The sequence below is a fragment of the Zosterops lateralis genome (assembly GCF_965231275.1).
Source record: "Zosterops lateralis genome assembly, chromosome: 1".
Taxonomy (NCBI): Eukaryota; Metazoa; Chordata; class Aves; order Passeriformes; family Zosteropidae; genus Zosterops; species Zosterops lateralis.
The window spans coordinates 16,461,457-16,488,352 of NC_139762.1; the positions used below are offsets into that span (position 1 = coordinate 16,461,457).

General features: G+C 44.8%; 1 protein-coding gene across 1 annotated transcript in view; it reads right to left on the minus strand.

Annotated features, from left to right (window-relative positions):
- Positions 1-20,732, minus strand: part of JCAD (junctional cadherin 5 associated) — a 59,998-nt gene extending 39,266 nt beyond the window's left edge. The window contains exons 1-2 of the mRNA XM_083878485.1: positions 20,593-20,732; positions 10,943-11,021 (exon numbers count right to left, since the gene is read on the minus strand). The gene's annotated coding sequence lies outside the window, so the exon portion shown is untranslated. The remainder of the gene's footprint in view (positions 1-10,942; positions 11,022-20,592) is intronic.
- Between the last annotated feature and the right edge of the window lie 6,164 nt (positions 20,733-26,896).

The following is a 26,896-nucleotide window of genomic DNA, read 5'->3' on the forward strand; positions in this document are numbered from 1 at the left end:
GCCATCAGCACTCTTCAGTTCTGCAAAAATGCTCTAGTTCTTCAAAAAGCTATTACTGAGATGTGTAAGGAAAACATGAGATCTGAGCCACTTCCTGCTCCAGCCTTCTGCAGTTGGCACCTCTTCCCACAGTCAGAAGAGCCCAATGTGGAAGCCTTTCTGAAAAGATTTCAAGGATGAGATTTGGTGTCTTTTCTGCCTACATGTGTCTTCAGCAGGAAAACTGCGGAGCAGCAGAGGAGGGAAGATGAGAGCTACTGTGGAACAGAAAATGAATCTCCAGTAGATCTGTCCATCCATGTGTTCTGTCTGGACCCCATCCTCTGGCCCTGCTGTGATCCATATTTCAAAGGGGCCGTGAGTCCTTCTCAAATTACTGCTTCTGGCAGCACAGCAGAACTGGCAAGCGAGCTTTCAGGAATGTCTTCATCCTTCACAATCCATATGAAATAGGTCCAAGTAGTAATATTTTTTGGAGAGCCAGATACACAGATTTTGCAAAGGTTGGGAGCAGCAAAGCACACTATTAATAAAACAGTCACACTGCCCTTTGTTTTGGTCTTATTGTGATAATTATAAGCAGAAGTTTTCTTTTGTCTGGTCAAAGATTCTGCTGCTTCAAATTTAGAGCTGTCAGAGACAGCTGAACAAGAGGGCTTCGTTCAATGGGTGGCATTATCTGCTTCAGTGAGTGCCATCATTCTGCTTTGGTAAGATCAGTGCAAGAATAAAGAGGAGCTTGTCTGAGGACCCACTCTTCCATCCACTGTTAACACTGTAGCTCAGAGTAGCCTACCAATGATGTCTTGGCGAAAAAAAATGATTTTTTAAAATATATATATAAGCTTATCCATCACTGTATACAATGATGAAAGCTAGAACTATGTTAATTGTTGTATTTTTTTATTAATGCTGACTTACTTTAACATGGTACCTTCAACAGGGAGAAAAAAAGGACATACTCTCGAAATACTGGGAATTAGATACAAAGAAGAAGATGCTGATAATTGTCATTTTTTATGCTCAGCCAAACATGAAAAAAGTGCCTTCTGGCAGCATGAACCTGCCTAGGAGTGGGGATTTTGTTCTGATAGTCAATAATTTTCTCTTCACATTTTCAACTGGTAAGCCTCAACAGCTACCATTAAGAATCAAAGAAATTATGCTCCAGAGGCCAAAGCACCCACCATTTCACCTCATTTGTAATTTAACAGGTTTATCATTTGCACTATGATATCTCTTTTAAAGGAAATCCCATTGGAATTAACCAATACTCAGTTTCAGGTGCAGGAGGAAAATGTGCAGTGGAGCATATTTATGCTAGAGACAGACTTTTGTGCCTGGGTACACTGCAGTGGATATTGCTGAAAAGGGCAGCTTTTCTGCAAAGTTCTGTTACATCCCTTCAGCAGGAAACAATTATCTGTAATACCAATTTCCCGCAGAATTTTGCAAATCCTTCCCTACAGGGATTTCACCTTTCTTTGTTTTCCCTGTGCAGCACAGAAAGTCTGACTGCAGTGGTACAAAATCAGATCTGACTCATTTTTATTTTCAGCCTCTGGCAGCTGAAGGGAATAATCTCATTTTTGACTAGAAGAAGATGAGCAAACCAGGTAAGGGCTGGTGATCTGAATCCCAAGAGGACCTCCAGCAATGCCTTCCCACTGCCTCCATTTTGTGATGAGATGCCCAAAAGGAGGGGTGGAGGATGCACTGGGGTGATCCCTGCTCTAGGGGCACTCATGCCTTGGAAGGAGAAGGAGTCAAAATCCAGGCATGCCAGGGCCCCAAAACATCTGTGGGAAGGGGCAGTGTCATAACCAGTGCCTGTCTGGAGATGTCCCTGGCAACACCTGCTATCACCCCATATGTTGTCTGAAGACCATAAAATCCCCATGGCAGAGCCTGTGGGTGCCTTGAACCACTTCTCTTTCAGCTGCAGCATAGTGGTATAATGAGGATTACAGTCATGGTAACCAGGAGTCACATTTTCCGCAGTTTTTCAATTTTTTGTCTTTGTCCCTGTCCCCTCTTCCAAAGCAAGATATCTCCCTGCACAGCTTCCTGACAGTGTGGGCACATCCTTGCCTGTGCAAGCAATCCTAGAACCAACCCACGGCACATGGGAGGAGTCTGCCTTTTTCTCCTACCCTGGAAAAAACTCTGAGCTCAGTGTGGGTGTGCTCAGACTCCACACTGGGCGGGACATGCCCAGGGAAAGAGGATGTGTGGGGCTCACTGGGGAGCTGGGCATACTGAGCAGGAACGTTCTCCTCAAGCACTTCAGTATGTTTAGAGCAACTGTATAGGAAGGTTTCCTTGCATAATTCACTTTGTTCCACCTCTGTGGACATTTTTAGAGGGCTTTGGCTATGTGGTTAGAGATGTGGGTATGATGAGCCTGGCCCATCTATTTTCCTGTCCCCAGAGTCTGGAAGCCCAGCAGCAGTGGGCCTGGCCCACTGACTGACAGAAACAAGTAACAAGTTGGATTATTACCTGCATTTCCCACCAAAAGGAGGCTTGTGACATTGTGCTGTCGGTCCGTCTGCACCAGGCAATGTGTGGCTGTGCTATAGCCAGAGGTGTTCCAAGGCCATGGAGCTGGCTCTGTCCCAGCACCAGCTGCCCCTTGGCCAGGAGAGCACTGGCTGCTGGCAGGGCAGGGGGGCTGAAGGCAGGGGCTGAGGCAGCACCAAAGGCCAGACGCTGCAGGAAACCCATCTGACAGGCTCACAGAAGCCACTCCATCACTGTTTGTCCCTCTTCATCCTCAGCTGTTTATTAACTCCAGCTCAGCTGACCTGACATTCAGGTAAGCCAAATCTGATTTTCCAGCTGAGGGAGCCCTCAGATCTTCACTGTTTCCAAACAGATTTCATCAAAGAAAGCAGCATGCCCAGCTGCCTGCTAGAGGAAACTCAGACTTTGGCAAAGCTCAGGCTGAGAAACAGGGAGGAGAAGGAGCACAGGAGCAGCCCTGGATACAGTATGTGGGTCTGACCTGGTATGTCCCAACAGGGCCAGCCCATGGGTGGCCCAGGGTGCAGCTCCTCTCCTGCACAGGCAGGCACTGGGGGATGTTCACCCCTCTCCAAAATGCAGAGTGCACCAGAGTGATGTTGGTGTTGAGGTCCTGGGGCCTCTCTGGTGAACTGCTTTGGTAAAGCAGGAAAGGCAGGAGTGGCCGAGCCTTTGGAGGTACAAGAGAGATGGACAAACCAGATGAAGAGACCCCTAAAATATAAGGAACACCCTTCTATATTTTTTGAATTGCTATGTACCTGGTATTAAAGATGGATGAATGAAATTCAAATTTCTTAAGGCATTTTGTTTTTAAAAGCTGTAGACCTAAATTACAGGTGTCTTTTTAAAATACATTGCAAAAGACTTGTTCAAAGGCAACTTTTTTGTGCAACAAGTGACTTAAAGGAAAACAGTGACAAAAGTCCGGTTTTGGGAAGAAAATATTTAAGACACAAAAGTCAGAGTAGCTCTCCACTGCTGATGCATTCAGACCTGCTCAAAGCATGCACATGTGCAGCTGTGATTTGCCATTCTTTGGGATGTCTTTGTTGTTGGCTTTGAAGCTGCAGGAGAGCTGCCTTGTTTCCACAGAACAAGTGAGTACAGAATAGGCTGCCATTGTCCAAGAAGTGTGAGTACTGTGGAGACACACAAACCCACAGCACAGAAATTTAAATCTATGGAGCAATTCTGCAGGGCTGTTAATATATTTTGATATTCAGCCGTGATCATCCATTTGTATTCATGGTCTTTTTACTTGTTAGACTGCTCTAGCAATCTTTAATTAAAAAAAATTCCTTTCTCTCTTGAGATCTCAGATGAATGGGGTAAAAATATCATTTGCATGATAATCAAGGTCTCCTTCAAGGAAAGGGTAGGATCTGGATAAATTAGCTACAACTTGTCAAGAGTGGAAATATCCATCAAAAGTTTGTGTTCTTAATTCCAGAGTCCAGATGATCACAGTGCCAATTTTGGAGAAGCTGGGAGAGCAACAGCCGAGTGAAGATGCCTCACCTTGCTCTTCTTGCCCTAACTCTGCTGAAGTCTGTAAAAGGGGTTGGCGGCACCAGATCTTAGCATCTTTGTAAAGGCTTTCTATTTTTCAGTCTCAGGGTTTAGTTGTAATTTGAATTGGAACATTTTCCATTCAGTTCTAGCATAGTTGCAATGTCCCATAACGTGCCGCAACATTTCCAGGAATCAACAACCGTCCAAGCCCTTTGTTGACTTGGAATACTCCTGGTTATTTCTGAGTGCCAAGGCAGAAACAGGGATCACAGTCTTCCTCCACAATGCATCCTTGAGGAGGATGTAATTACTGAATTGAGTTTTCTGCTGGGTGTGCTCTGACTGACAACCCAGCCTATGACAACTTCATAATAGTGGAAACTTATCTGCCAGCAGTGCCAATAAAAATAAATCACCTACTTGCCTTATGCTGTGAGTAGATGAAAACAGACTCATCAATGGTCTTGTGTACTTCTACACTAACTCAACACCCACAGCATTCCTTTTTTAAAATCAAATAGCAGGATTTTGAGAAGGCTACTATGTACTGGAGTACAGAGAGCTGAGGTTCAGTGGGTATGAATTATGAGGTTACAAAACATTCATTGTTTGTTTAAATACTGTTTTATAAAATTAGGTTTGCATGCATGAATGTAATGTTCTCATTGACTAGAGCAAAGCACAATAGACCACCCACAATCTGGGAGGGAGCCATGAGTTTGTCCCTCTGTGGGCAGACACCACTTAGTTTTTCATCCTCATTCTGTCAATATATCTTCAGCCTGGCCTTACTTGTTCCTTCTAGATGAGCTGGAAGCATATGTGGATCACATAATTTTCTGTGATGACCTCATATACAGTAAAAAGATGATTTTAAATTGAAAGTCCTCAAAGTCTATAGAATTGAAGCCTGTACCACTGATCCAAAATTCAGCTTCAGCATTTCCCACTCATTCAGTGTGGGAGTAAATCAAAATTTATTCCTCTGAAGTCAGAGATTTACATAACTTTAGGCGGGGATGAGTGAACATACCTCATCTGTCAAGGGGGAGCCACATAGCAGGTTAACTTTTTATGATATGCTGAGGTCTCAGCTGCTTTACTGTAGTTTTGTCATCATCTCTATTACCAGTCCTCCTACATTCATAAAAAGGTAAGTGAGCAGGCAGCCAAATACGATGCACTATGTGGAGGAATAGCTTCCTCTCGTGTTGCATTGACATAAAATTACATAACTCAAAGCCACCAAGGGCACAACCCCTGGTTGTATTTCCATCTGGAACATGTGTCCTTGCCCCTTCCCCCAGCATTTGTAGGGGAGATGCTTGGGCAGGTTGTTATTTATGTTGGCACAAACTGGTGGTACCAGGCATGCCTCTGTGGTGGTGGAGGAAAGTATTAGCTCCAGCATCATTGTGAAGCATATGTATGTGATGAGATAATAGACATCTGGCAGTGAGTAGCTACTGGAGCTCTGTAAATCCCTTGGTTTGTTGCTTTGTGCAGAAAAGCTACCTCCAGCACAGTATGTGACTATACAGGCTGGAGTAACAAATTAAAGATTATGTTGGTCCTTACAAAGCATGGAGCTGTGTAATGCTGCTTTTGGATTCCCAGCTTGGCCCGTGTGCCCAAGGACACTGTTGCCTAAAGAGAGACACAGGAACCCTCAGGTGTCTCAGGACTTGCTTGTAAATCTCTAGGGTTTGCTTTGCTGCTTCACATCCCAGGATTTTAGCTGGGCCAAGCAGCTCAGCATCTGCCCTTGGGCTGTGTATCCCACCTGAGACCCTGCACATGATGTGTGCTGCCTGTGGAGTCTTCCCCCAGGAGAGCCCACAGCCACAGCCCAGACACATCACTGCCAGCACCTCACTGTCCAGGACGTGTCCACCACGTTTTGGGCCTGAACAGATGTGAATGCCACATTTCCCACTTCTGGGACAGGAGAAATGAGTGTTCAAGTCCCTGCTCCAGGTGCAGGCTGTGTATTTCATCCAACTACCGTTTAGGATACGCACCCTAAAGCCCCGTGTTTTTAACTCAAGGTTAACATATGATTATTCCAAATCATGAGATTACAAACACCGTTATATTCACCCACCAGTGAGAAGCCTGAGAGAGGCAAACCTGCTGTGGAACATACAGCACATTCAATTCTGTGATGGGTCATTGCCAACACAAGATCCTTTGGGATGGGCGCCAAACAAAATTCAACTATCTCTTGCACTGCCCTACAGCTAAACCAACTTCAGTTTACATCCCCATGGCTTTATGTGGCAATTTGGTGGGATATTTGATCTCCAGTACCAAGAATAGGACTGAAGTGTCTGATTCCAGTGCATGATATTCTGCAAATATCCATTTGAGTAGCCAGGTCTGAGTAAAAGAAAAGAAATCAAACAGAGGGATATGGAAAAATCTTTTTATGCCTATAAAAGGATCACTTCAAAACCACAGGATTTTGTATAGGAACCTTTTTCCTTAAATAGTAGAAACAGTCACTGGGTGCATTCCATCAGTGTAAAAAATGGGGGTTAGACGAGAGCTGCTCTGTATAGCAGCAGTTTACTCTCCTTCCATCTCTTCCTTTCCTCCCCCCACCACATGTGTACCTTGTCTTATCCCCTGAAACTGTGCTTGCAAAAAACATGAAAACAGTATAGTTACTATATATATATATATATATATATACACATAGATATAATCAAACCCATACCCATATATGTATATATGTATATGCTGTGTAGTTAAAGAGGAACTGCATGGTAGGATTTTTCTGCATTCTTCATGAAACACCTTTCCCACAAAGATGAACAAAACTTGGCAGTAAATTTTGCTGGGTACCTAAAAAGCCAGCTCAGGCTCCTCCTGCAGGTTCACACCTGCAGCCTCCTCCTGCCACCAGCAGCCAGAGCCAGGACTATGAAACCCAAAGCTCTTTGGAAATGGGCCAAATCCTGCCAAGCAAAACCCTGCTGACATCACGGGGATTAGATGGGTGGCTAATCAGGACAGCAGGATTTGTGTCAATCTTTTACTAAGGATGCAAGGCTGAGTCCCCCAGTGGTCAGTGGGGATGCTCTGGGGCTGTGAAGGCACCTGGTGTCCTCGGGGGTGAGCAGCTGTGGGGGTGGCACTGGGCTTTGGGGTGTTCTGTGTGTGCTGCCATGGGAAGGAGCAGGGATGTGGGAATGGCTCTCCCAGGGCAGCCTCACTTGGAACAGGGGTCCTTCCCCTGCCCTTTCCATCTCTGGGGTCCCAGGCTAGCAGAGGACAAGAGGGGAGAGAGGATTTCTGTGACTCTGGGGTTCATTGGCCCCTTTGTCTTCTGAGTGGGCTGGGGAAAGGAGTCAAAATATTTCCATGTCCAAACTGGAGGCAGGCTGAGTCGAGACAGAAACCTTTCTGGAGGGATTTTTGAAAAGCCAGGGTGGTGTCTTTACTACTCTATAAGAAGAGTCTTGTGTTCACATTAATGTGATGAAAATTTCATGCAAAGGGTCCCCAGGGACTCAGGCTGGCTCTAGTCCATCATTCCATCCCAAGCCTAGGTGAATCCTTACAGATGTCTGGATAACCTGTTATGAAAAACCTTTAATAACAGAACCTCCAGAGTCTCTTGAGACCAAGTATTTCAGTGTTTTACTACACTTACTATTAGGAACATTCCTTAAATCTATATTAAGTCTTTCTTAACTCCCTCCCAGCCAGACCCAGTACACACCCTGACTGAAATTTTAGCATGTGGCTGGATATCTACAGCAGAGACAGAGACCAGTTTATTCATTTTCTTGTTGATCAGCCCTTTATGTGCTTTTTTCTCTCTTTAGGTTTCTTTTCTTCAATCAAATCCAGTTTCTTTAGCCTACCTTCCTGCACATAGTCGTATACACTTTTTTGAGGAATACCATCTCCTTCCATCAGAAAAATCTTTAGGTGAAGTTTCACACTAGCAAGGGGAACTGAACTGAGGGAAGAGAGATGTCTTAAAAGCCATATTTGTATCTGTGTAGTTTACAGTGATGTTTGGGGTTTTGTTTGCAACAGCAAGACATTATAGGAGGCAGCCCATGACCCATCACAACCCGTGAGCCTTTGGGGCTGACCAGCAGCCCATGTAGTCAGTGGCAGCCTTTCTTAGGGAAAGCTGTACAGCCATCCCTCCCAAACTGCATCTTTGGGGTTTTAGTCTCTATCTCCAATTTGTCATTCCAGCAACCTAAATCAGTGCAACACCTGCCATAACTGCAACAAGCATATTGCTAAATTTCACCTTGCCTAAGCTGTCATTGAAAATGTTGGATAGTCTTGTTGTTAGTTCTGGGATGAAGGGAGACCCCCACAGCCCCATTCTAGACACTCCCTTGGTCAGCAGGGAAGTATTGACAGCTTTCACATACAACTTTTTAGTGTCACCCTTCCCACAACAGTTTCACTTGAAATTCTCATTTCTGCTCATTTCTGCTGCTTGCTTGTAACAGGGCTGACACTGTCATGGTTGCTAGAAACCAGGAGGGAAGTGTGTTGTGGTGAGAGTGCACACACTTGCTCCCGCTCCGTGTACTGATCTAGAAAACACCTCCTGAACATTTTTTAATGTGACCTGGCAGCAGACCAGGGTAAATGGAATGCTCTTTTTCCAGTGCTTTGGCCCAAAGTGTGTTTCAGAGACTTAAAAGAATAGTCAGTCAATTAAATGTGATAAATGAGGCCATTTGTCACCAGCATTTTCACTTTTCTTTAAAGTATAAAACAAGATAATGAGCAGGGCTTGAAGAAATCCTTTGTGGAGTTGGGAGCCAAGGTCACATGATATACAGAACGGATTTTCTGCCTCTCCCATCATGAGAATGCGATCTGACAATACTCCCCCTCATGACACAGAAATCAGAGACAATGTTAGGAGAGAGGGGAAAAAAAATCACTAATGGTTGAAAAAACAGTGACATGTTGCAATGGAGATAGGAAAAGAAATGCACTTATTTAAGGGCAAATTTGCCCCCACTGCAGACTTCCTTGTTGTAGGTGCTGGTCAGTAGGAACACTAACACAGAGACAGCTGCACAGTACCTTCACCTTACAGCAAAGCCTCGAGCAGCAGAGTTACCAACACATCACCTACTCAGACGACAGAAGAGCATATATCCAGGGCTGGCAGAGTTTGATGGAACAGATGGATCACCCAGCAGAGGGGAAGGGACACAGCTGAGATGAGCTATGGGAACTGTGAGGTCCTGCAGAGTGTGAGTGAGTCCCAGGGCCTTGGGGCTCCAGGTGATGGGAGGGTATTGCTCCTGTAATGCCCAGAGGTACATCCAGCCCTACTGGGACACCCCACTCAGTGACAACCATGTAAGCAGTGCCACACAGGTATGTATGGCATACAGCTCACAAGAGTGGTGGCTCTTTGGTGGCATTTGCATTAGTGCAAGTTCATATTTGTGACTGGAGGCTAGAGCTGAATATGAATCCAGAGCTGGAGTGTCTCCAGCTCCCTTTTGAAAAATAACACCTTTCTTTCTGGCAGGTTACCAGAATGTGTTTCCTTCTGTGTGCTGTTCTTTTCTACCATGTATGTCTAGGAATTAGGAAACATTTACTCCAATATGTGAAACCTCTCTGCACTTGTGGGTCATGAACATATTGACTGTATTGACAGCATTTCACGCTGTCCTGTTTGCCACCAGGTCAGTGTTACCTCTGCATCCTTTTCCCATCTCCCCTCCACATGCACCCACTTGTGTAAGAAATTACTCTTTTTTTTTTTTTCTTAACCTGTTTTCTCAATCAATCATCAGTTTATACTGAATATACTGAGGCTGGAGCGCCAGTAAGTACGGTTATGCACAAACAGGAATGGATATTTAAGGAGTTGAGAACCACTGACAGTTGGTCTCTACAACCTATGTTTTATTTATGTCTGCACTGTGCTGTCTTGGCAGCATTTGATTTAGCTCTGGGATGAAACCCCTGACATTTGCAAACATGGACAGCCTCACACATACCTCTGACATTAAATAAGTAATACACACAGTGTAAGGAAATATATATTTTAAGAAAATTACCCAGATGCACCAGCAATGGGAGGTGTTGAAGTATCTCAGAAGACTAAGAATTAAAATTATGTTAGAGAAAATGCAGACCAGGAGGTGCCAGTCAGGTACCAAACAAGTAAATGCCAAACACACAGTTGAGCACCACTAATTCAGCACCAGATTAGACTAAAATCCATGGGGTTTCATCTGATAATGGACTTTGTGCCTGGCCTTTGGCAGGGGTCTGTGCAGAGGAGTGCTCTCCTCAGCACCCCAACAGCAGCAGCCTACAGCCAGCCTCACCCAGCTGAAGCTTTCCTACATTGTAGTGGCTGCCACAGTCGGGCTCGGTGATCTTTGGGGGTCCCTTCCAACTCAGAGTACTCTATGATTCTGTGATTCACAACAGTGAGGTCTGTGCCCGAGGGCATCTTTCAGATGAGGTTTCAAGCAACATGACTGTATTAAACTGCTGGTAAGAGCACTTTGTCTGTCCCTACCCCCACCAGAAGCAGGCTTAGTCCCAGCTCATGACTTGCCCTGGCTGTAGCTTGCTGAAAGGGTGGGATAATCCTGCCGAAGCCCTTGGTGGGCTGCCCATTTCCTCTCCTTCCAACTCGCTTGCTTCCAAAGCAAATTCCTGTTGCAAAAACTCAGGTCCTTTCAGCTCCACATTCCTGCATGTAACACAATCCCTTTGAAAAGGTGGTGAGCTGGTACAACTCAGTGAACTCGAAAGGAAAAGGATCCCAAATAATTGTTGGAAATGACTGGAAACAAACATCTCATAAAGCAACATGTTTCGGAGTGTTTCTGATAGCAGCGGATAGCCACGGTCTGTTTGGAAAAGCACGGAGACTTACCATGGGCAGGCAATGGGACTGTGGGAGTCAATGCCAACACCATTCCCCTCCTGATGGCCAAAGCTCCCGGGATGGCTGCCTGTAAGAAGAGGTGGTTGTATGAAGATGCTGCCACCATCCATTCCACCAACAGTGAGAGAAATCCCCCCTGTGATCTCTAACTATCGCCCAAGGAATGAACCCTCAACCCCTTCTACAGCAGACTTTCTGGCATCCACTTCATTTGTTTGGGTTTAAAGAGGAGGACATGGAGAAGGAGGGGGAGGGTCTGACTCCCACAAGTTCAAATTTACTGCTTCAGGAAGGTAGTTTCTCTGCAAACTCATTCCACAGTTTTCTTCTTCCTGTTATCTCTACAGAAGGTTGAGCATCTTTAAAACTGCATAAGCTTCCCTTAGGGAGGCTTGTTTTCAGATCCCTTCTCAGCCCAATTTGGAGCAGGGACATCAAAGGCAAGGCAAATATGGTCCCCTGTTAACTTGGATTCATTTGGAGCTGGTCTGGGCAGTTCCAGTTTGCCACAATGTTCACAGTCTTTCGAAATATTTACTTATCTGACCGACAAGAGAGTTATTTAATAAGTTATGATGTCTGCAGTTTTGTGTAAACAATTTACAGTGCTGTGATTGATGCTGGATGCTGTTTGTAGAGAGGCAAGATGGACTGTATATATTTGGCTTCAGTTTGGAGAGTTCAGGCTCAGGACTGGGCAGTATTCTACCTAATAAATAACAATAGTTAAACATTGGGACTCACGCTGCTTCAGTGCTCACAAAGCCACACAAACAGGGCTGAACTAAACCAGAGCAGACGTTGGCCATGCAAGCATCTGAGACCTTTGCAGAGCTGCCTGGTACAGAGGTCACAGTTCCTGGTTCTGCTCTTGCCCCATGCCTAGATTGTCCACAACACTCCAGCACTCACTGGGCAGAAGGAAGCAGCTGGTTTTGTGGTAGGACAGCCAGAACAGATGAAGAGCATGACATTTTGAGCTGCTTCTCCAGGTCTAGGAGGATGGAAGTTAGGAAGTTAGTATTACCATGTTCAGGAGGCATGAAGCCTCCTTCAGCTCTAGTCCTTGCAAGAGTACAGTGAAATAAGTGGGCTTGCATCTTTTGGCACAGCTTCAGGTCATGCCGCATGGCTGGTTTCCTCAGTCTTCCATTTTTCAGGGCTGTGAGTTAGGCAGGTGTGCAGCTCAGCTGGTGAGACACAGCTTTAGGCAAGAGCCCTCATGAGACACCACAGCAGAAAAGAGAGGGCATGGGCTAACGACAAACAGAGGAAGTCAGAGGCTTCAATTCAGTTCAAACTAGAAACAAGTTCTTTCAGTTCTGAACCATCAAAATGTTTCATTTCTGGAATTAAGCAACCTGACATGTCTGAAACAACAGTTTCAGGACCATGCAGTTCCCTAAAATTTTCTGTAGTTTGACTCTCTGACCTGATTGTGGACAAAGGTGTGATGCTCAGAAGATCCCCTGAAGTGGAGCTGCCAGGCCCAGTGGCTAAGCAAGAGCTGAAGGGCAAAAGTTTGGAAGGAGAGGAGAAAATACCCTTTCTAGCTACCAAGTAGCTGTTCAGATTGACTGGTCCAAACAAAAAAAATTTAAAAGCCCTTTATTCTGGAAATCCTATTTCAGACACACTCACTGTCAAAGGCTGACTCTAGGTGCTGTAAGTAAATAATGGCAGAAAATTAAAAGGAGGGAATTAACCCTAAAACTGAGACAAGATGTCTGGATGGATGAGAGCTGGATAAAGGCTCTACGTATCCATGCAGAGAAAAATGTGCTTCCCCTGGACAGAGAAAAGTAATAAAGTATTGATTTGAAATTACTGAACTGTGATACTTCTTCCATGTTACTGACCATGGTCTTGCCTAATGGACAGAAAAGTACAAGGAGGTCCTTCCCATTCAGTCTGGAAAAAGGAAAAGGATGTCTGAGGCACCACGTATTGCATTCACCATGGGAGGAAAGTAATGCTCAATACCCTCCTGATGTTCAAAACTGTTTCTGCAATCATCTTCAGCTGAGAAAAGGCTGATTGATCTCCCAGCTTCATCTCTAGTGTTAGCACTAAAAGGGCTGTATCTTTTCATTTAGTCTGTTGAAATCTGTGCTCAGAACAAGAAGTTTGGTCTCAAGCAAAATGCAGCCTGCCTCTTCTTCCCAAGGGACCATCCAAAGACTCACTGCACTTAGCAAAACAAGTGAAGGTTTTGGGGGACAGCAGGCTGATGGTACCACTCTTTGTCTCCTTGGAGATATATCTTGATGTAATTAATGATAAAAAACTGGGGAAAGAATAAAAATGATTCAGAGAAGCTTTGGTATTTCTCCCCTCTTCAGCTCTATGATTAAACCCACACAGAGCCTCAAATGAGGAGATGAGCCTCAATTATAGCTAAGGAGCAGCATAATGAATTATCTTCTTTGCACTTAATTTAGCTGGTGAGTAATTCAATTTCCACCCCACTCCATGTTGACTATGAAGATTTAGCCAATAACTGATTCATCAACATGCTGGAAGAATGTGGAATTAGAAATGCAGAGGGGCTATAGCTCTTCTCCACGTAATGTTAATCTAGTGCAAAATTTTTAACAGATAACTTTAATACTACCAACATTTCTGTGTAAGTCCACCTTTATTGAAAGTTAAATACCAAAAAAATGGTCTGCTAAATGAAGAGTTTGAATCCTCTCTTTTTTATAAAATAAAAAAAGTATTTTTATTTGGGATAGTGAGTCCTTCTTAGATTTGCAGACTCCAGCCAAAGAGTAGGGAGTATGTTGTGTGTTATATGTTTTTGCTCAGAAAATTCCCAGAGCTGCAAGTTATGAAATTATAATTTAAATACTATTGAAAGATATTAGCAGCTTCATCTTCCTCCTGCTCCCCAGCAGTTGTGAGCTGCATAGGATTGGCATTGCTGTGTTCCCAGCCTTAGCTGTGGTGTGTAGGTACCAGTAGGAAGAGATGGCTCTTAGAGCAGTTTTCCTGCATCCAGGAAAGGAGCCTATTCCTGGAAGTTACAGGACTTTTGGGTTCCTGGGTCAAAAACAATATGACTTCTGAACCTCTGCTCTGTGACTCTGAGAACTGCTGACACAATTGGAGGGCTGGGTCCATAAGTCCTGTGGAGAAGGAACTCGCTTTCAGAGCTGCAGGATCTTCAGCCCTGGCAGAAGGAGGTGCTGGCCCACAGCTCTGTTCTCAGGCAGAAAATCTGTTTAATTAATTTTTTTAAATAGTGTTTCAGCAATTTTGAACAGCAATTTACAAAGAGCTCAAGGAATGTTATTGTTTAAATAAATATTTAAGGGAGATCCCTCTCAATTTAAACACAGTGATCTGTAGCATGTGAAAAGCAGCAGCATTTGATTACACATATGCAAGAGGCCAAAACAATCCATTATCACAAAGGTGTAGGAGGTGGATAACATAATTTTGTTTGATTCTGTATCTCTGAGGGAAGTTACTGACAAGGGAATTTCTGCCTCATGCCAATGTGCAGCAGGGTGCAAACCCTGGCAGTCTGAGCCAGTGGATATACAGTGCAAGAAAGGAACTCTGCAAGCTCTACTGGCATTCTGCCTCATGAGGTGGCTGGGGTTGGAAGTGCAAGGTTTAACTCCACAGGTTGCTGTTACCCAACACACAGCAGCAGGACCATGTGCCTGAGGAGAAGGGGAAAAGGTGGGTATGGCTGGTTGTGCACCACCCATCCCATATGTTGTCCAGTCTCTGATGGACACACAGTCGCAGCCATGATGGCAGAAGGCTGCACATTGCAATATGAGTTTGCTTTACAACCCTTCTTGATTTGCTTGAGGGTCAGGGATGGCAACTTGGGTGAGAGTTTATTGTGCATAGTGGCCACAGGGCTGGAGGCACCCTCTGTGGTGGGATACAAGGAGCTCTCTGCCCTCAAGGAAGACAATGCCAAGGCCATAAACTGGTACTACCCAACTGGTGGTAGCAGAAAAGAAGAGAAAAGAAGCTCTCTGCTGAGGGGCAAGACATCTAAATAAAAGCGAAAAGATACTCAAAGGCCATAAGCAGTTAAAAGTGCTCAGTGAGTTTGAGGTTGTTAGGAACCTTCTTGTCTCGTACATAGACTTGGATTATTGGATTCACGAGGGTCTTATAAATGAATTGATATAAAGATTGATATAAAAAGGACCTGGGAGAATCGCAACATTTGTCTCACTGTGGGAAATCTGAATTTATGTCTGGGTAGAGGTTTCCCAAATTCACCAGTGCAAAAGGCTAAAATGCTCATCTTCCTCACCCTGTGCTAGTCTCCTTCTTTTGAAAAAGTTAAGGCCTTTCTGCCTTATCGGAAATTAGTATTTCTTTCCTGACATGACTATGTATTCACTCCCCTTCTGCGTCTGAGTTGCAAGACAATAGAGCACATAGTAAGTCAATTTTCCAAAGTGTCCCTGAAACTGGAGGGTTCTGTAAAGGTCAGTCCAAATGACACACATTTCATGGATGCATTTGAAGACATGGCAGATCCCCTGTATTAAGCAGGACTTGATCTACATAGGACAGCACTGTTTGGATTACCAAGATGGACAGCAGAATAACACGAAGACATATTTATATTGGAAGTGCAATTGCAGGAAAGTAGCAAGCTTCTCTCAGGTCTTGGATCAATTAGATTCTCTCAAGCCACAGGATCTGGAGACCTCAATCTTACTCTGCAATTACATTCAGAAACCCAAGATTCTGGCATGGATCAGGACAGAAGACTTGGCCCACACAGTCTGTGGAAGCATCAGAGTATGCAAAGTAGGTAAAAACTGATAATTTGGGGAAAAATAGCGTTAATTTCTGAGACAAAACAATTCATGATTCACAACTAATTGGAAAAAAATGAGTAATAATATACACAAAAGCCCCATTTTGTTCATTGAGGAACCACACAATTAATTGCGTGTACTTTAGTTTCCAGCAGAGACAAAATCCCAAGGCACAGTGCTGTGATTGTTAAACTAGTCATGTTGTACATACTGGTTTAATTCAGACCAAAACTGTAGGAAGAGCGTGGGATTCTCTGAGTGGAGTCTGAGCCTCAAATAGGTCAAACAATTCATCAAGCAGTGAAGGTTTTGGGTTAGCACTCATGAGGTGACCTGACTCTTGCCCTGGGCTGTGTGCAGTGCAAGGAGCTGGCTGGACCAGCTGGGGTGGCAGATGAGAAGGCAGCAACTCTTTTAGATCTGTGCAAGAAACCTTATGCACAGACCTGACTGCTTCAGTCATGGTGCTGCTCCCTACTTGTAATCATCTCATCAAAGTTGTAAGAGCAACATCCTCCTGGAATTATTTATTTTGTGACAACTTCCACAAGGACATCTGCAATAAGTATCTCTGGTCCTTCAACTGTCAGTCTCTACTCCACTTATCCCTACTCATTCAGCATCAAAGTTTAGGAATCTCCATTTTCTACCCTGACCCTTGGAGCAGAAGCCCATAAGTATCCACAACTCCTTTTCCTTTTCTGTTTCAGTTCTCCTGCAAATCCCTGCTTAAAACTCCTGGTTGTGACATCCTTGAGTAAGGCAAGGCTGTAAGTGTGCAGCAAGCACTGCCTGCAGCACTGGCCAACACTGTCTCATGGCTTCTAAGCACTTCTTCCTCTCTCTGTAGCTGTCTGTAGGTAGCTCTGATCTTCTCACACCGTTCTCACAGCTCCTGTCCTGTTCTTTGTTCCTACACAGTCTTACAGAGCTGAGTTCTGATGTGTGCATGGGGCGCCCAGGAGCTGATGAAGATGATGAAACTTCACTGCCTGTCTCTGAAGAAGGGGCTGGCCAGGTTGTTCCATAGTCTATAGTCATAAAAGAAGTGAAATAACCCACCTTTCCCTGCCACTCCAGCAGGAGTGGAAACAAGCAGACTGCAGCTCCCTACCTTTTGATGTGGAAATCACGTCACAATGAACACTGAGATTTTGCCATCTGCCTCCAGTGTTGCATATGCATTGCGTACAAAAATAGGCTATAAAAATACTGTTATGAATGAAAAATCCATGAGGCAAGAGATGCCATAATTAAGCCTTCTTTGTGCTATGTGTTATGGTACAATTGGTAATTAAATGATCATGCAATATTTTGCTAGAGGTCTCAGCTTTATCCCATGATACTGGATGCACTTTTTTCACTAGTCATATTATACAGAATTTTGTTTTTCCCTTTTCACTAGAGATATTATACAGAATTTTGTTTTTCCCTTAGAGTTCAGTGTAGTCCTAGGCTTTATTTTCTTCCCAAGTTCTCCTCAATAAAAATGACTGATTTTCCTAAAACTTAGAATGAGAGTGACATTTTTCCCTATAGCACTTGGATTTTCCACAAGTGTCCCTGAGCTAGTACCTCTGTCAAGGTACTTGTACCTCTGTCATGGCTCTTTAGCCATTTGAATAAAATGGAAAGAGAGACAGGCATGTAAGCAACAGTATGACTGCACCAGGCACCAGTTTATCAGGATCTTGGTCACTCATCCCAGCTCTCCCCAGCAGGTGACCAACAGACATGGGGCTGTGCAGGAGCGTTCATCATCAGGCACACTGGACATGCTCGAGGCAGAGCTCCCACCAGGTCTCATCCCAGAAGTGGGCATCAGGAGCAGGGTCTTATGGCACATGCAGACAGTGGGACACCCCACAGCCACTGGCTGCAGACTGGGGAGAGCCTCAGCAAGACCTGGCACAGAAGACCCTGCAGGGAGAATGGGACTGCAGCCAGTTCTAAGGTAGCACTCATTTTCTCAAAGAGACCAAAGACAGGGCAGCTGAGTACCTGGACTCTCCCTATGGGTCACACCTTGACACATACTTTCCCAACCTGCTCCCAAGCCCCTGATTCCTCATTTGTACCATGTACTCCTCATCTCATTCCCATGCAATCCTGCAGCTTTAGCATCTGAGTACCAGATCTGTGCTTAGCCTGGCATTGCCCGGGTCCCTGTCTGCCACCAGGCTGGGTCAGGAAAGAATGAAAGTGTTGTTCCCTGAATGCCTTTCCACTGACCATCAACTCTGCCCTGAGCAGCATTACATGAAGAGCCTCTCTTCATTCTGTTCCTCCAGCTGAGGTGACTCTTGGATTGCAGAGAGAGGACCTGGGTCCCTGTCATGCTGTGGGTAAGAACAAGGATCTGCAGGAACTTGGTAGCACTGACTGTTTGCACAGAAGCACTGGGGTCAGCACTGGGAGCTGCTAGGATCTGGAGCTGCTGGGAGCTGCTGGGCTGAGCTCACTCATGTGGGAAGGAATCTCAGCAGATTTTGACTGCTCAGCCTTAGCACGTCCCTAAGAAGTTGCTATTTTCTCCCTTCAAAGGCTATCACTAAGCCAAATTGGATGAGATTGACAAAGTTTTTAAAAAAAGAAAAAAAATTCACATTCCTAAGAGAAAGCTGCCAAATTTCAGATCTCAACTCCAGAGCACAGAGGGATAAGAACTATCCAAAGAAAGGATCACCAGGTTCCCCCCTTCTGTTTCTTCCTTTCTTTTTATTCCAGTTGGACAACAATTCCTTTTTCCCTATGCTCATTCTTGGAATGGACAAAACTGGCTGGACAGTTTTGGCTGAAATTTTCCAGAAAAGAACTTAGCCCAAGGCAGACAATCAAGTTGGAAGAGCTCAGTCTAAACTTTTCAAGTCTGACAGAGTTACAAGCAGCAGCGAAGGCGGTCCTGTAGCAGGACAGAGATGAGTAACCTTTATCACAGGAGCTGCACGCGATCCCACCTCTGACGCACTCAGAATTATAATAGCTGATGATGATGCTTCATTCAGGTGCATCTGATCACGATTCAGATATGTCACCAGGAAAGATGCTTTAAGTCAGTCATCCCACTGAGCCTTCCCACTCCCCTTCCTACTCGAACAGCTCTTTCCATCTAACAACTGATCATACGGAAAAACACAGCTCCCTCGCCTCCAGTATGTGTGAGCTGTGTATGCGAGCTTCAGCTTCTTGGATAGAGGCAGCTGATGCTAAAATGGGATTGCTCTCTGAACTAATGTATTCAAAATTAATAAAAGAAATAAAACAACACAGTCCTCTGGCATGTTCCCATGCATATTTTCCATAAAAGTTAATTTTTCCACAAGAACAAGTTGTGAGTTTGTGGGGGTTTTGCACTGAATCTTGATACGGAGCTTAGAATTCTTGGCACTGCTTAGGATGTTAAAATGACATCAGCTCCACTTTCTATATTGGAATTTTATAGTTCCTGCCTGACCGCATTTCTTTGTTTTGCACATGTTCTCTCTCCTCTGAGCTGCCTCTCTGCCGCGGTGTGCTCAGAGAATCAGGAAAAGCAGTGTGTTTGTATCCCTTACTTACAGCCCTGCTTGTTCCTCACTGTGCCGGGCACCCAAGTGATAAAGCTGCATTTCTCGCCCAGGACAAAACAGTACTGTTGGCTCAAGGGATAAGGGCACCTTTTCCAGTCACAAAGCTTCCCCACAGCAGGGCAGCTCTGTGCTGAGAGGACCTGGCGTGCAGGGTCCTCCTCTTTCCTCTGGCTGAGCAGGAGTGGAGAGCATGCTGCCACGGGGAGTGACATGGATGTGGGACAGTGGGGACTACACACAGGACAATGTGAAACCAGCCTGTCTTGCTCAGGGAAGGGAAAAAGGAGTGGAAAGCAGGGGAAGAGGAAAGTGAGCATCTCTGTGTTCAAAACAAGGCTTTCTCCAGCGCTGAAAATGTAGCACCTGGAGCAATATTTGTTCGTGCTACCCTGATGTAAGTACCCCCACAACACAATCATACTGTCTCATGCCTTGAGGCAGGGAGGGGCAGCATTTTTTCAAATTAAGCAAAACTGTGAATAACGGTGTTTCCATATTCCCCAGCAGTGCCACCCTCTGCATTTGAACATCGTGGTGCAAAAAGACTGATGTGGAACAATCCCCTGTGAAAAACAGCACAGGGCTGGGAGAGTTAACAGACTCTGGCACTGGGAGTACAGTTCCACAGGCATTAGCACAGACATCACGCTTGTTTCCTGGATTTCAAATAAAATAAGGATTCAAGGAAAGATGATGCTTTCCTGCATCCCCTGTGACTTGGAAAGCAGTAAGAGCAAAAATAGGCAGTTAATTATCTGGCACGGCGCATCCAAACATTCCTGAAAGCACAGTTCCACCGTTACTGTAAGAGTCACGCTGGAGCAGCATTAGCATATACTCTGTAAACAGACTCGGTGCCATCCTCCAGCACACCCTCAGCCTCCCAAATGGGATTACAGCAGCTGGACAAACCCAGGAGGGACTACACCTGCCAGTTAGCAAAGTGCCAGTTCTGCTTTAGTCCGGCTAGATCACAGTAGTACCCAGGTTTTCTATTTCCTATATGCTCAGCTTCTCTGATGAGTGATGGAGAATCACTGCTCTTTGCTTCTCTGTGCAAGATTTGTCATTTCATCATTTCACTGTCTGTGGAAATAGCCAGGAGACCAAACTAACATTTCAAGCTTGTGAAGCCATTTGCCAAACACTTCTTGCTCTATAACAGCAACATTTTTACAATTGCTTTTGCAACAGCCTTTGTGCAATCATGTTTATAAGCTCCTTTACAAGCACATGCAACCGTATACAGAATGCAGAAAATCTTTACCTTGCTTGTCCAGAGGAGAGAGCCTGGCTTCCTCTCATGGATCAAAAGTAGGATGAAAAACAAACCCGAGAAAGACCCTTGAACAGACTCATCTGCTGAGAGTTGTTTAAATCCCAAGCCTGCTCCTGCTCGCAGCTCTAAGTTTGTGCTCTGAATAGAGGCTGTGTTATTTTAACCACAGGATTTCTAGTCATGGGGGAGGAGAGATGGATTAGGTACGTTTGCAATCTAATGCTTCACATTTACCTCAACTGAAATGAACTACTTCTAGCCTGATGTAAATAAGTACAGCTAAGATATAGATTTCAAGACCCCACTAACCAATTATGCTTAAACTAACATGCTAAATAACTGTGGAAAATTCCAGAGGAATAAGATAACATACTTTTGTGTTCTTTCCTAAATAAAAGGCATGTGTGGAATTTCATGCTAGATACTATGACAAGTGAGGGGCACAGATGAACTCCACAGACTAACCTATGCAAGGTGCTGTACCTCATAAAACAATATTCCTAACACCTGTTAGCACGGATTTCAGCAGACATCCCAGAAATTTGCATTTTCACGGCTTGTAAAAGTACAGATATGAGGGATTTGAATCTAATATTTCAAAAGAGCAAGTAAAGCTCTCTAAGTTAATAATGCATGATTTTAAAAGGTCACAAGGTCTGTAGTTCTGCGGGAGTACAAACATTAACCCACTGAACCAGTGCCACCTCCAACAGGGATGTAAGCTGGATTCCCTCCTGCAGCTCATGGATTGCTACAGAGAGTGCTAAATGCAGGAAAATATTGTGCCTAGGACAATGGACTGTGGTTTTGCTGTTTAACCCAGCTCAAAGTCTGCCTTCCTTTCCTGGTTTATGGTACTTTATTGTCAGAGCTAATGTGATTGCAAAGCTCGACTATGGCCCAGGCTTCCATGGCCACTGCCCAGGCTTACATGGTCACCTCAGAGCTGATGGAAAAGAGATTGCCTCACTTTCTGAGATGTATAATTTGTAAATAAAACATATTCTTAAACTTTGGGATGAACTGAGATAAACAATTTGAATGCAAAGCATTAGAGGCTAGTGGACAAATTCCAATTTGTCTTTGACAGCAGAGACTTCAGGAACACAAGTTTAATTCCATTTTGGATAAAACCTGGCTCTATAAATAACATTATCTTACAATTACATAACGCTCTTCATCCCAAAGCGCTGGCGGGTGCTTTGCAGATGTAATCATCCTTTCTGGAAAACGCAGGCAGACCTCCCAGCCTGGCCTGGGGATCTGGGGGATCAGGGCCCGTGCTGTGCAGGAGGAAGGCAGCAGAGCATCCAGCCCCAGCCTGGCTGGCTCCTGTCCTTCAGCAGCCCAGCTCGTGGGTGCTGGCTGGAGCTGTGGGGACTCAGCTTGTTGAGTTGCTCAGACACGGCTGAGAGAGCTCTTTCTGTACAGCTCTGGTGTCTTTAACAACCTGCAGTGGTTCAAAGCCTGGCACCCAGTTCAGCCTGCAGGTTCCCCAAGTGAACTGAGGCATCTCCAGAGGTGCCAGCCTGCTTCTCAGAGTTTAGACTGAGCTCTCTGAACTTCCCCTGATGCATGGCTCACCCTGGCTCCCCTGAGCTTGAGGTTTTGTGGGGCAAGTTGGTAACCTGTTGTGGTTAGGCCCAACCAACAACAAAGTACCAAGCAGCTGTTCACTCCCTCCCCTCAACCTTCCCAGTGGGATGGGGAGAAGAATCAGAAAAAGACAAAATCTGTCAGTTGAGGTAAGGCCAGTTTAATAACTGAAATAATTTTTTTATTTTAAGAAATAATAACAATAGGAAAATACACAATACAATTGCTCACCACCTGCTGGTGGTTGACCCCTGCCAGCCAGCTCTCTGCAGATTATATACTGAGCATGACATCCCATGGTATGGAACATCCCTTTGGCCGGTTCACGTCAGCTGTCCCAGCCATGGTTCCCCCATGAGAAACTGAAAAATCCTTGACTTAGTGCAAGCACTGTTCAGCAACTACTCTAACATCAGTGTGTTATCAACATTATTCTCATACTAAATCCAAAACATGGCACTGTACCCTCTATTAGGAAGAAAACTAACTCTATCCCTGCTGAAACCAGAACAGATCCCAAGCATCTGTGCCACAGGCAGAGATGTGCACCTGAGCTAGCACACACAGACCTCCCATCAGCTTACCTCTGGATCATGAACCAACTTCTGCTTCCACCACTCAAGCAGCTCACTCCACCCAAGCTGGCTTTTCTTGGCTGTAATTGTCATAACATCAATTCCACTGATGTTTTCCAGCTACAGGCTCTACCTCACCCTTGCATGGGACCCCACAAGGAAAGCAGGCATGAGAAATGCTCACAGGGCAGGGACAGGGAGGAAGCTCCAGCAGGAAGAGCCCAGGTCTCTCGGTTTGCAGATACTGTTATGTCAGGGGCCAGACCACTGCACCACAACTCTGCAGCCTGCCAGAAAGGACTTCTCTTGTGGTCCCCATTGCACCTGGATGGGAGATTTTGTGTGTACAAAGAAAATTTCTGTGCTGCAGATGGATATATTTTTCATTTTTATTTAGCTGGCTCAATAGGAAACAGCAGGAGGAAGAGAGGCCAGCAGACTTTGCTCTGCAGGTTGACCTAAAAAGAGTCCATTTTTCCAGAGAAACTAAAAACACAAAACTGGGAGGAGGGAAAGCAAAAATAATTTTGAATTAAGTGAAAGCTTTTGATCCTAATGCATGGTTTGGTTTTTCTAGCCTATCTCTTAGGTCAGCCTGTGCTCAATTTACAAAGAAACAGCATTTTAAAAATAAACATAGAGGAAATTTACAGTTTCATTTCTGAAATGTCAAGGCAAGACATTTCAGCATTCCACATAACTCCTGTTTCTTTGGGATATGGACAAAAGTACTAACAGAGGGATGGGTTTAATGTCTGTTTCCTTTGTTGTCCTAGACAAGTCAACAAGGTGAACACAAATTCACCACCAGTTCCTTCAAGTTCACATTATTTTGCTAGAAAATCCCAATATTTCAGTCTGAAACCTTTTTCAGAGTTAGACTCCAACACAGCAGCCAGCATTTGGAAGTCAAACACCTGCTCATTGCTGAAGTTTTTATTTTCCCCCTGTGCCTTGAGACAGCTCAGACCTGCTCCCTGCCTGATGTATCCTGCTGCAGTACAGACCACGAACATGCTGCCTCCAAAACAAAGGCAGCTCTGCAGTTTCCTTTCTCTCTTCATTAAGGTTCCAAGCTGGAAAGGCTGTTTCCCTATTGTAAACAGCAACAAGTCACTCCTGACCTGTGAAAGGAGCATTCCCTTTCAGCAGCCTCATGCAATACTGGATATTTCTGCACTGTAATTACACTGGCTGAAGTCTGGAAGTTGCAGTGCTCACCTGCCTCCCATTAAAGCCTGCAGAATAAAACACAACCCGAGCTAGGCCTATTTAGAGATTCAGTCTTGTACTTCAGTCAGCATTTGTATGAACTGAGCAACAAATGAAAGGAAATGTGAAGCACAAGGAACTGTACAATGAAGTACAATTTTGCAGCATCAAGGACTTCTACACTGGCCACTCCTTCTGAGATAATGGGATGAAGAATTCATAATGGTCATTGTTGCTGGGAAATTCCATATTAAAGGAATTTGAGTAGTTGCTCATCTATTTTGCATGTTTTCTCCCTATTTTATACAGTGAACTGAAAACTGGAAGTAAAGTTTCCATTTCTTTTAAATTGGGGAACTGCTTCTAGAAGTGATATTGCCAATCCACATCATTAAAAGGTCTCCCATTAGGATTCACACAGAACTTTGTGTTTGATCTAGAAAACATAAGCTTTTGGGAAAAGGAGCCCACTGGGAATGGTAACAGACCACATTTTCACACTTCCGCTCTACAGTTTTGACATCTGGTACTTCTGCTGTAAAAGAAATAAAATGTTTCCTTTAGTCAAAATACTCCATGAACTGAGGCCCTGAACCAGCCCCTCACCATATCAAGCACAATAAGATACAAAACTCTGATAGCTGTCAAAACTAAAAAAAAAGAGAAAAAGCAGGGGGAAAAAAGTGAATTTAAGTTCATGCATCTGAATTATTTTCTTTCTAGATTGCAGTGCTTGCTTCCATTCTGTTCTATTTCTAAAATTACACCAATCATGACTATCAGTGAACATAAAATACCGAATGACGTGACAAGCTAAAATTGAACAAATTTACAGTTAATTGCAGGTTAATCCAGGCAACTCCACCAAAGAGGTTCCCCTTAAATGAAGTGAATGGACCTTTGTTACAAGCCCAAGGGAAAAAGGATGGGTGCCCTATTGACTGGTGCTGGAGGGCTCCGGTAGCCATTGACCCTATGTGGGCATTGCTTCCCCTTTCCAAACTCAGCAGGGCCTACCCCTACTATGAGGAAATTGCTCTCAACCCATCCAGAAGGATCTCCCAGTTAATGGCTTTCGGACTCTGACCCTCATTCAAGGTTATGTGGGAGACAGCTCATTGCACACAGCTCCCAGGCACCCACAGGGAGGTGGCAGGTCCAGGGTACTTGGAGTGGGGGAACCCCCAAGCCTGGACCCAGGAGGTCCAGGTGTGCTGAGGAAGGGCAGGGACCTGCTGGTGTGGGCTGAGCCCCACAGCCAGGCCCTGCAGGCTTTGCCATGGCTCTGGCATGATGAACAACTTCAAATCAGCCTCCTTCTGGAACAAATACTTGTGGAGGAAGGTTTAAGTTTCACAGCTTAGCTCTGCTTCAACAATCAGTTTCATTTCACAAGGTAGAAACCTCTGAAACTGTGCTGAGTGTTAGTATGTGAGTATTGGACAAAGCCTAAAGTATCTCATAAACAACCTGTAAAGGTACAGGCTCTGCTCACTGTGCAGTGCTGGGTCACAGAGAAATACAGGACTCTGCAAAGGAGCAAAGGGTTAAGTGACTCCAAGACAGAGCTGCCACTGGCCATGGACCCATAAGTGACAATAGGTAGCACTTCTGGGATAACATTTAAGAAACAAAAAACCTGCCTGGAATAACAGAGGAGAGAGGAGTGAGGGAGTATGTGAGAGGACAACTCTGCAGACACCAAGGGCAGTGAAGAAGGAGGGAAGGAGGTGCTGCAGGTGGTGGAGCAGATTCTCCTGAAGCGTGTGGGGCAGACCATGGTGAGGCACCTGTGTCCCTAAAGCTCCACACTGGGGTCCAGCTAGAGAACCCCACACTGGGGTCCAGCTGCAAGATGTCAGGATGAAGTCCCTGGTTTAGCTGCTGCATTCAACGAGACAGAAGCAAGTAACAGAGGCCAGAGGTCCTTGTTCAGATGGAGGTGTCAGGGCACGTTGTGGAGAAAACGTAGGCTGAGAGGAAAGGAACATAGGGTTTCAGAGGTCCTGAAAATAGAAGCTAATGAGGAAAACAGCAGAGCTCTCTCCTAAACTTAAGAAAACACTGATATTCAGAGAAAGGTGTTGTGGTTCTTGTTGGGTAATAATAGTGGTTTTCTTGTTTTTCTCACACCCCTGATTGCAGGAGTCCAGGGACCTCTGCCAGGCCCCAGTAACACAGACTGCAAAATAAGCCATGTTAATTGGAAGATGCCATCACACAGCCAATGTCTGGTGGTCATTTTGGTTTTTCACTCTATTCCATGAAAGCAAATTGCAAAACCAGCCACCTGGAAAGGGAGCAGGTCTGGCCTAATGGCTGCTCCTCTGAGAAAAGGAGTAATTGCTGTTAATGAAAACAAGGCTGGGTCTGACAGAATCTGAAGTCCTGTCCCATGGCCTCAGTGTCTCCTTGGCTATTTTCATATGACATCTCTTGACAATTTCAGCAAGGCAGGGTGTGTTCATGTGGCAGGGAGGGGAAAAAGTCTCTTTTTACAGAACTGCAGCTTGTATCTTTAAGAAATCCTCAGTTTGTGTACCTTGCTTTCAGCTATTTACCTGCAATTACTTCTATTACAACTAGAGCCAAGTGGCTGTCCAGGATGCAGTATGAAAGCCTGTTAGAAGGAAATGCTGAGCCAGAGATATTTCTGAATAAAAAGGCAGAAGGTGTCCACTACCCCACTGCTTGCCCCTCACACTGTCTGCAGAGCAGCGCTTGAGCTTTGTATTTGTTTTCCACAAAAAATGTTACATGATATTACAAGACTTGAGGTAAGATGCTTCACTGACTACTCACAGGCATTCTCCAAGCCTTCATCTCACCTAGCAGCTCCAAGGAATTTGCTTGAAAATTATGAAATGTGCATTGACATTCTAAAACTGTACCAAGCCCCAAAGCCCTTT